Source organism: Apodemus sylvaticus, chromosome 2 (assembly GCF_947179515.1).
Source record: "Apodemus sylvaticus chromosome 2, mApoSyl1.1, whole genome shotgun sequence".
In the NCBI taxonomy this organism is placed as follows: domain Eukaryota; kingdom Metazoa; phylum Chordata; class Mammalia; order Rodentia; family Muridae; genus Apodemus; species Apodemus sylvaticus.
The window spans coordinates 58,222,030-58,233,808 of record NC_067473.1 but is presented as its reverse complement, the minus strand read 5'-3'; positions in this window follow the sequence as shown (position 1 = coordinate 58,233,808).

Genomic DNA, 11,779 nt, shown 5'->3' with positions numbered 1-11,779 from the left:
CAGCAAAAGAGCCAGAGATAGGAAAGGCCTGGTCTGCATCCAGACAAGGCCCGTATTTGAGGGGGGAGGCGTAATGATGCCTTTGACAGATGAGTTATTTTCCATCTTCTCTGGTGGAAGGTAGATTCCTCAAGCAGAGTGGGAGGCAGCGGTTATCCCAGCAACAGGAGAGAGCCTTTGTGCTCCACTCGCTGCTGCCACCGCCGCTGCCACCACCAGCATCCGCCACCAGCATCTCCCCGCTATTTGCTTTCTTTCCAGAGAATGGCCTCAGCTTCCCAAAAAGGATGATTTGAAAAGTAACCGATTATGGTGGTGAGGATTTTATTCATTCAGACTCTGAACGCTTCATTGAGTAGTACATTTTAAGAACAAAGATCAGAGCTGGAGGGAGCCTGGAGCAGCCGTGTGTGTAGAACAGCCCGGAGACATTAGTGAGTATTCAGACTTTGAGCTGTGTAAATATCAGACATCACTCCCAGCCTTAGGAGATATTTGAGCAGTTAAGGGGGAAAGGGAGGTTCTTTGAATAAAACGTTTCACCAAACTGAATGTGTCTTTTTTACTGTCATTTCTTATAAAGAGCCATTTTTCACCTCTGAAAAAACTCATCAGACATCTGGTTTTTATCTTTAATTTGCAATAGTTGTTTCTTAATAAAAGTGATAAATCCCTGCAGGTGTGTCCAATCACTGTTGCCTTCAGGGCTCGTGTGTGGTTTCGAGAGCTCTCGGTTTTTTTTTACTGTGTATGTGGTGGTGGCGGGACACTTCGCTGTGGACCATTGTCAGCAACCTGTCTTCCTGATGCTTTGCAGCTGGATCAGTGAGAGGGCCCTCCCCAGGCCACTGCCTGCCTCTGCTTCACAAATGTAAAGTAGATTGCTCTGCCTTTGGAGTTCTAGAAGACTGCAGGGTCTGCCTTGAATCTCTCCAGTATATTGATTTTTATAATAGTGTGATCAGCCCCTTTTCTCTACAGACTAGATTACTTTTACATAAATCCTAACAAGAAAGTCACACATGCTCTAACCAGTGTGCCATCCAGTCTGTTGGTAGCCTTGCTCTGCAGCCACACACTTGTGCAAACAAAACATCTCCCCGTTTAACAGTTGTAATAGACTTTTCTCGGGCAGAGCTGGGTGTTTTAAGTAGACATGAGCCTGCAGTTTTGAGCGGGAATGAATGGCCTCTGAAGTCTCTGTATGCCGAAGCCCAAAGCGGCTAATGAGCGTTGAACTCGAGAATGTTCTGAGCTGCCAGTCTGAGGAGAGAGACCTCTTAAGATGGCAAATTATGGTTTAGTTCAACTCCTGAGCAACCTGTGTGTTTTCATGAGCAGGGCACTCTTTTTCACGGTACCCTATACTTCTGATACCAGCAGCAAAACACAGTTGTGCACCACACTGCAGATCCGTGCTCCAGATGCCACTCATTGAGAAAGGCAACCAGCACTTAGGTAGATGGCACAAGGGTCCATTTCCTTTGATCCACCCCCCCCCCCCCCTTCCATGAAACAGTCAAGCACTATAGAAGACTGAAACCACCTGGTTTTCTGTTCACATCTAAAAGTCTTTACCAGGAGAAACAAACACGTGGGCATGCAGGGTTTGTCAACAGCCAAAGCTTTTAGTGATGTTCTTTATCTGCAAATTAATATAGTCATCTCATCATTAAAATGAAGTTATTTTAACGTCTGATTGTTTCTTAATCAGCACTTCAATGATCTAGCATATGGCTCTGTTACTGCACGTGACTCTGCAGCACAAATGCGTCCTGAATCCAAGTAAAGCTTGTGACGATAACCACTAGAATTTATTACAGTGAATGAAGCTGATTGCACGAACAACACATCCGTGTGGGTTTCCCAGACTCTCTTAGCATTTGATTTATATAATTACATAATGCTCTTCTCAATGAAAGCCAACTGAGGAAAATTCATTTTGTTTTACTAACCAGGAAACTGAGGCATAGAAGAACTACCTTACATACTTAGCTCGGTTGCTCATATGTTGTTGGAGCTGAGTTTTGAGCTGTTAGACCCCAGAGTATGTGCTCTAAGGATTGTCCTGTGCTACCTCTCAAAGCAAGACTTCTATCTCGATCTACTCACTGGCCTAAATCTATATATGCTAAATGCCACCAGTGAGCCTTGACTGTGTGTTCTTAGCATGTTAGTTGTGAAGGCCTAGGTAAAATATTAAGGCCTAGATGGAATGTTAAGGCCTAGGTAACTGTTACCTGGCTAGCTTACCCTTTTGTGCTGTTACTAATAAAAGGAAACTTTCTCATATTGTTTCTGCTACTTACTAGGAAATGTTCTTATTCCATGTTATATTCTGTTTCTTTGGAAAACTGACACAGTAGAACTGAGTCAGTAGAACTGCTCTGTGTAGTTACCTACAGTAAGCTTGGACCCCAACATAAGAGAGACACCATCACCAATGTAAGAAGCCATTTGGAATAAGACTTCCATTTTGAGTGGGACTCCAGTAAAATTTAATTTCCCAAGACCTCCTGGGAACTGCTACCCTGGTTGGCAAGTTGAGACACAAATGTTAGATAACTCCCATTCTGGTTAACAAGACAAGAGTGTTACACAAGGCAAATCCTCCGCCACAGTTAAATATCCCAACCAATGGGAGCAGGATAAGTGTACAAAAAAGACCTGTTTCCTAAGGAAATCTCCTGTCCCTAAATCCTGATTGATGGAATAACTTTGCATAGATGTTTGTGGATTTTGGGGTCAAAAGCCCTTTAGGATCTTAACTCGATGTCATGGTTCAGCTCCCAAGTCTGGAACATGGCCCTGGTCTTGGGGTGTGGCATTCAATAAACCATTCCTATTTGACTGAGATTGGTATTTGTGTGGTCTGTGTGGTGATTCCCAATTCATAGTCTATTCTCTCAGAGCTTGAACCCTGTTCTCCAGAACAAACAAGAAAATAAAACCTCAAAAATCTGGTCACAAGACAGTACTGGTTCTTCAGTGTTCACACCAGGATTTACCCATTATTCCCAGTGCTCAAATATGTAACATCAGTCAACACTATCAGATGTGTAGCCAAACATAAATCACAGTTTTTACAATGATTTGCTTAAGTCTCTGTAGTTTACAGAATGTTTAATGTATGTGTTAACCGTTCTTTTCATTTCTCTAAGTTCTGTTCCAGAAAGCATTTTAATTAGGCTATCTCATCTACCTGGCTAAAAGCCATCCCTGAATTATACTTTGATAACAAATCTTCAGCCGTTTTACAAGGATCATTACAAGAGTTTTCAGTTTCCATGATTCAGAATCTTTGCACTGATGAAGTTAAATCCATTATCCATTATCCACTAGGTTGCTTCATACCCTCCATTTAAACAAGAATTAGTGTTAGATTATTGCTCAGTCCCAGCTCTAGAAAACGTTTGCCTCTGCAGGTGCATTTGCATATGCAATTCTGTTAGGAAATGAAAGCTGTCATCCTTTTATAAAAATTGCATCAGGCTTATTTTGAGCTGCATGGAACAGGAACTTCAGTTTAGTCCCTTAACCTAATAGTTTATTCTTTGCAAGGATGGTATACTGGCTGCTTTTGTGTGTCAACTTGATACAAGCTAGAATCATAAGAGGTTGAGGAAATGCCTCAGTTGAGGAAATGCCCCCATGAGATCCAGCTATAAGGCATTTTCTCAGTTAGTGATTAATGGGGGAGCGCCCAGACCACTGTGGGTGGCGTATCCCTGGGCAAGTGCTCCTGGGTTCTATAAGAAAGCAAGCTGAACAAGCCAGGCATGCAAGCCAGTAAAATAACATCCGTCTATGGCCTCTGCATCAGCTCCTGCCTCCTGGATCCTACCCCGTTTGAGTTCCTGTCCTGACTTCCTAAGGTGTTGAACAATGTAGAAGTGTAAGATCAATAAACCCTTTCCTCCCCAACTTGCTTTTTGGCCATGGTGTTTCACCACAGCAATAGAAACCCTCACTAAGACAGATGGGCAGGTTGGGTCTGGTACTGTCACCCCAGGAAGTTGTTGAAGAAAATGGCAGAACTTGCTGTACACATCTGCAAAAGATGTACTGCAAAACCAGAGGGCAACTGAACAGCTTCTGCAGATGCCGCACCTACTGCACTCCTTTGATGTTTGTATTGCCAACCTGCTCCTAAGGTGTTACATGAGTCTTGATCTTGTAGAGTGACCCAACCCTTCACTCTTGAAGAATCTGACCTTGCTTGTAGCAGAGGAGGAGTCCCCATTAGCTTTTGGTTCTAGCATGGAAGTGTCATGAAGTTTCCTGAAGAATATCTTCAGTTTCAAATATTCCTATCTTCATGATGCAACAGGGAACCCACTTTCCTATTGCTGTTGCCTCAATTTCCCCAGAAACTACTGTAATCCTCCCATCCCACCCCCTCTTCATTGCTTCAGCGGCTTAAGAAAGAAAATGCACCTGATTGGAGTCTCAGTTCCCTCTTCAACTGATTCTGTATTGTGTTCTGGTTCACCCCAGAAGAGTTGTTTGTCTGGGAATGAAAGCCTTGAGCTGAGCAGCTCTTCAGAGCTGTAGATTAAAGAAACAGTGTTTCCTGTGTGGTCTTGGGAGTAACAGTGAGTTGCTTTTGCTTTCAGCTTGTTTTCTACCTGTGGATGAAATGGTCCGGTCTACAGGCTCCAGTTCAAACATACACCGTACCCTGTAGAACAGACCTTTTCATTGATTTTACCACTGGCTTACATCGAAAAGGATTCCAGCAACCAGGACGTATCAGTGTACCTGGATCCTTTTCCCTTAGCCAACATATGGAAAGTTTCAGATGTCCGTTAGTAGTTTTAATACTTGAGTGGCATAAGGAGATTCAGCTTACCTCCATCTGCCTATGATGTCTTCCTTAGACGTTAACACATGCAAATGCCACATGGGTACATTTTATGTGTTTTTGCTGCAAATTTCAAAAGCTAATTTTTCTTTCTTTCCTTTTTGAAGGCTCCCCAGACTCCCTCCCCCCACACTTTAGTAAATGTGTTAAATCTAGAAAAAGATGTTATCAAAAGGAGAAAAACAGGTGGGAAAGAAAGAGATGAAAACACCCTGACAGTTCGCTAGTGTTTTGCAGCTGTGAGAGCCATCACTGGAATTGTTACCTCCCTTACCAAGATAATTAATTCTCTTTAAAAAAAAAAAAGGCACATCTTCCTTCAATCAGTGTCAACAGCCAATTACACTCTTTCATCACCCGAAGTGTGAGAACACAAATGTTATCAAGGAAGAAAACAGTTGGACTGACAAGATTAGCGATTCGCTTCTTCCTAATCTTGTAATCACACAGTATGCAGCAGTTTATAATATTATATGCCCAATTTTGCTAGTAAATCATTCCATAAAGGCCCTGTGTAAACCCTCTCCCCCCCTGCTGTCGCTTCATCTGCACTTGGTGCAGAACATGTCTCCCCGTAGAAGACATGAGGTGAATGAAGACTACCTCCTTTTTGTAGAGTTTCCTCTCATCCATTACCCTCTGCAGAGGGTTGTTAATTATGTAAAGAGTCATACCCAGTAGAATATATAACTGCAAATGGCTTTTAGGGATAACAGAAAAATTAAAGGCAGCTGATGGTGGCAGAAGGTTTGTCACCATCGATAAGATTAACGCATTGCTGTCATCTGCTGGAAAACAAAAGACTTCTCATCTTTATGAGGGTCAGACATTTGTTACAGCATTTGGCATTTGTCACTAAAGTCTTTGGGGAGCCCATCTATGTCACTGGTACTCAAAAATCACACTCATCACCCCAGGTGCGATTGGAATGGGCATGAGTGCTAGATTATGACAGAAATGACACTTGTATTTGACAGGGGGAAACTGATTGAGGAAACTAGCCTCTATTCTGCCAGGGTGGTGACACTGTCACACTCCATCCTTGTCAGGACTCCCTCATGTCCTATGGGTGGGGATGGGGTGGGTGTTAATAATGCTATGTTCAAACTGGATCAGGGCTATCCCAAAAGCTGTTGCCTGTACAGGGGATATGTTCTAGCTGGGCTGCCTTGTCTGGCCTCAGTGGGAGAGGAAGCACCTAGCCTTGCAGACTTGATGTGGCAAGGTGTGGGGACACCCAGGGGGGACCCTACCCACTCAGAGGAGAAAGGAAGGGTTGTGCCAGGATTTTCCCTGCCCAATCTATTTAAATATTGGTGCAGCAGGAGGCCTGTGATTGGACAAGGAAAAGGGAGGCGGAGCTAAGAGTTAGAGTTGGGGAGGAGAAGCCAAGATGGAGGCAGATGGACAGAAAAAACCTGATCCCATGTGGTTTTAAATAGCCACAGGTAAGAAAGAGGAACACTTCTCTACTGCTGGTGGGGTTGCAAATTGGTACAACCACTCTGGAAATCAGTCTGGTGGTTCCTCAGAAAACTGGGCATGTCACTTCGGAAGATCCTGCTATACCACTCCTGGGCATATACCCAGAGGATTCCCCAGCAGGTAATAAGGATATATGCTCCACTATGTTCATAGAGTCCCTATTTATAATAGCCAGAAGCTGGAAAGAACCCAGATGTCCCTCAACAGAAGAATGGATGCAAAAAAAAAAAAAGTGGTATATATACACAATGGAGTACTATTCAGCCATTAGAAACAATGAATACGTGAAATTCTTAGGCAAATGGATGGAGCTGGAGAACATCATACTAAGTAAGGCAACCTAATCTCAAAAGATCAATCACGGTATGCACTCACTAATAAGTGGATATTAACCTAGAAAACTGGAATACCCAAAACACAATCCACACATCAAATGAGGTACAAGAAGAATGGAGGAGTGGTTCCTTGTTCTGGAAAGACTCAGTGTAGCAGTATAGGGCAAAACCAGAACAGGGAAGTGGGAATGGTTGGGTGGGAGAACAGGGGGAGGGAAGGGGATTTATGGGACTTTTGGGGAGTGGGGGGCCAGAAAAGGGGAAATCATTTGAAATGTAAATAAAAAATATATCAAATAAAAATAAATAAATAAATAAATAGCCACAGGTAGTTAACTGATACCATATAGGGATAGAATAATTGGGATAATTTGTCTGATCTAGGTGGGTAGCTTGTATCATCAATTGGCTCTGAAATTATTGTATGGACATCTTGTGAATTGAGGATTTATGATATATAAATCTGATTTGTTAATTATAAACTTCTAGAGTTTTGTTTTAGTGGGTTACTGGAAGGTGGGACCACTTACCACAGGGGAATTATGACTGAGAGGGTACCTGTGGCAATGAGGCAGCGAATCACATGGGGACCGCTGCAGTCGGTTGCCAATGGGGTTGGTCTAGAGGCAGAGGCCTGGGGACCACACGGGGCAGAGTTGCCAGCAGAAGCCTGCCAGTTTTTGTTGTTGTTGTTGTTGTTGTTGTTTTGTTTTTTTTTTAATGTTTCCTGACACAGAGGGTGAGGTGGGGAAGGAGTATGAGAGGAGGTGACCAGCAGACAGTGAGTGGAATGGGAAGTGAATAAATATAAATACAGAAAGAAAGAAAGAAAGAAAGAAAGAAAGAAAGAAAGAAAGAAAGAAAGAAAGAAAGAAAGGAAGGAAGGAAGGAAGGAAGGAAGGAAGGAAGGAAGGAAGGAAGGAAGGAAGGAAGGAAGGAAGGAAGGAAAAGAAAGAAAGAAAGAAAGATGTTGTGTTCAGAAGATGAATGAAGAGTTCTGATTTGGATTTGGTTTTTTCGAGACAGGGTTTCTCTGTATAGCCCTGGCTGTCCTGGAACTCACTCTGTAGACCAGGCTGGCCTGGAACTCAGAAATCCGCCTTCCTCTGCCTCCCAGAGTGCTGAGATTACAGGCGTGCACCACCACCGCCCAGCAGAGTTCTGAATTTCTACCCATTCTTAGTTATTTGGATGCTATGAAGTCTGCTGACCCTGCAGCTCCAGTGGCTACTCCTGGACACATAGCCTTGGCTTTTTCCCTGAGTGTGTTACTCCTAGAATTTCCCAATGTCTAAACATGCTGACCTTGAGCTCAGAAAGGACTTGAAATGGGGGCAGTTAAAGCCAAACAAATTGCTTTTTGTGAAGAACAGAATGGGAAGGTACAGGCAGATTCATGCTCCAATGAACATATGTTAGACATTGTTCCCAAGTTCCCAAGGGTGGAAGAAGGAGTGGAGGCTTGGCTCAGAACTCTCCAGGGGTCCACCCAGCATTACAGTCCCATTTTTCAAGAGGCATGACTATTACTGTCTCCATGGAGGAGATGGTACAGCCATACCCTCTGTGGTGCATGGATACACCGGGCACCTTGGGCTTTGACGCTGTATCCATGCCTATTCCTTGGCTTGGGACCTGGAGACTTTCTGCTCCCTGGGTGACCACAGATCATCCAGCCAACTTTAGAAGGCCTCTGAGAACAGAACCAATAATAATTTGAACGCTGCTGCTGAGGAACCCAGAAAGCATTCACAGCTTGCTAAAGCATTATCATTCCTCCCAGGGTATCTCCAGGAAGCAGCCAAGGGAAGGAAATAAACATTGCCTCAAAGGACTTGTCTCCTGTGTATACACATCTCAGGAAGACTTGATGATTGAGTTCCACAGTGTGGTGGTTTGAATAGGCATGGCCTCCAAGAAATCACATGTTTGAATGCTTGGCCCATAGGGAGTGGCATCATTAGGAGGTTTGGCCTTACTGGAGGAAATGTGCCACTGTTGGGGCAGGCTTTGTAGTCTCCTATACTCAAGCTATGCCCAGTGTGGCACAGTCTCCTTCTGCTGCCTTCACATCAAGATGTAGACTCCAGCTTGTGTCTCCAGCTTGTGTCTCCTTCTCCAGCACCATGTCTGCCTGCCTCCCTCCATGTCTCCTGCCATGATGATAATGGACTAAACCTCTGAAACTGTAAGCCAGCCCCAATTAAATGTTTTCCTTCCTAAGAGTTACCATGGGCGTGGTGTGTCTTCACAGCAATAAAATCCTAACTAAAACCCACAGTGGCAACTTGAGTCACCAACAGAGATCACAATATTTCCAAACAAAAATGTCCCCAAGTCCCCAAAGCATCCTTAAGTAGCCTAAATGCAGCCATGGTTGATAATTTATGGAAGACAGCAACAAAGTGCTTGACAGTCTCCCACCAAGAGGGATGAAAATGTGTTTGTTGCAAAGTTGCAAAGTAAACAGAACTCCACATACACCCGTGGATAGTACATACTGAGGCCAAAAAATACACTTCACTGTGACAGGACACAAACATTCAAAGTGCTAGTCGAAAATATGTTTTGTGCCTCTGTCACTTCTGATACCCAGAATGCCCTCGAGGATGATCCCAGCCTTCTGTTTTACAAACAGGAAGACATGATGATAAATAAAAATTCAGAATACATGATCAAGTTACCCGTTACTAACAATGAGCTATGAGGATTAAGAAGTGTTCCTATTTTTTAAAGTTCCGCAAGACAGTATGCAGGTGTAACTCCAGGACTAGACAGAGAAGGAGAATGGCCAGGGTAGTGCTGGTGTCTAACTGGCCAGTTGGAGTAGACAAATGACAAGATACAGATTCAGTGAGACCCTGATTCAAAACATTAGATAGAGAATGATTGAGTGGAATACCTGAAATCAACTTCTGCCCTCCACATGTGTGAGTACATACACGCACGCGCACACACGCACACACACACACACACACACACACATACACACACACACACACACACGGGGTGGGGGGCATTCAGAATTGGTATTTTAAGTATGCTATTCTACTTAATTGATTTCTAGACACTATTAAGCCAAAAAATAATATCAAGATGAAAACATCTGGTGCTGATGTCATAGCACATGTGGTCTACTATGGCAATTTTATTTATTGGTGAATACCTAGAGAAACATTGGTGTGCTTCCTTCTAGCCCCCCCCCCACACAATCCTTATGAGGATTCCGTGAACATTTTCATTATAAATCTGTTTGTGTCAATCAGATTTCTTTCTTAGAAAATATTCCTTGAAGTGACCCACTGCGTATGAGGATTTTCAGATTTTGAAAGACACACAGCCAACATTTTATGCGTCTATATATCACATAATTAATAACTATTTTCTGGGCAAGCAACTATACACAAAGCGCTGGGCAGGAGGAATGCCTTGGCCAGCAAAATCAGCAGAATCTTGATCTCACAGAATTTATCACTGAGGCCCTAAATCTGAGAACATGAGTTTTTGTAAATTCAGAGTTAAATTTCATGCAGAATTGAGACTTCTGGGCAAGGAAAGGGAAAGAACAAAAGTCAAGCCACACCCCTCGGCGCACAGTTTCTGCAGCTGATTCCCATAAGCCAGTGGTATTCCGGTGTGCTGAGCGCTGTCACGGCTGTCAGGATGCTCAGAACTTACACATTATGTTCAGTTCATTCAGGTCATAGAGGAATTGTAGAAACTAAATTAACTCCAAATGGTTCTCAAAGGGAGAAATAGAAAACAATTATTTCATTTCCCAATTTAAAACTGAAAGGGAATAATTCACATTCCAAAAGGGCTGTTTATTTTTCCAGCAAGTTATTTAAGGAAAAAACAAAATTCATTAGGAACAAGGACAATTGGGAGGATGAAGGGGCCTCCAAGGAACCCTGAGTGACATGATGGGTGAGCCGACCGACATGGGTGGAGTTTGATCCCTGTGTAACACAATGGGTGAGCCAACATGAGTGGGCTTTCCTCCTGTTCAAAAATCTTTTGAGAAGTCCAACAAGGGAGAGAGGAGAAAGGCAGGTACAGAGTGAGGACACGTAAGTCATACATGATACCCATCAAACCTTGACATCCAGAGTCATACATGATACCCATCAAACCTTGACATCCAGAGTCATACATGATACCCATCATACCTTAACATCCAGAGTCATACATGATACCCATCAAACTTTGACATCCAGAGTCATACATGATACCCATCAAACCTTGACATCCAGAGTCATACATGATACCCATCAAACCTTGACATCCAGAGTCATACATGATACCCATCAAACCTTGACATCCAGAGTCATACATGATACCCATCAAACCTTGACATCTAGAGTCATAGATGATACCCATCAAACCTTGACATCCAGAGTCATACATGATTGATACCCATCAAACCTTGACATCCAGAGTCATACATGATATCCATCAAACCTTGACATCCAGAGTCATACATGATTGATACCCATCAAACCTTAACATCCAGTGTCTCTACAGAACTCTTGAGCCAACAAAGAAGTAATGGTTCATTTTTAAGAAGTATAAAAAAGACATGAACATTATTTCACAAGTGATTTTCACAGAATAAAAAGCATAGCGGTCCAAAAAGACATGGAAGGACCCTCAGTCTCATTAATAACAAGGAGTATGTATCCAGAATTCAGGGTGATATGCTACATTATGTGAGTCATATTGGCTGAAACTGAAGAGCCAGAACATACAATGTTGGGATAATCTTTTTTACATTGTTCGAAGGTGTGTCTTTGTATTTTCAATCATTAATTCTTACCAGCAGAGCCAAATGCTGGTGGGATATTAGTATTGTCATTTCTATGACCCATCAATGGCCTTAGATTTGTAAATACTTGTCCTTCCATACCTGCTCAAATACGTGAAGGTCAGACAGCCATCTATACCTAGAAACAATCTAGAATTGTACTAGAGATTGTCTCGCTGCTGATTGGCTGTAGTAAAGAGCTAATGGCCAATGGCTGAAGCAGGAAATAGAGGGCGGGAACTTCTCCACAGAGAGAATGAAGTCAAAGAAGAAAGCAGGAACAGGAGATTC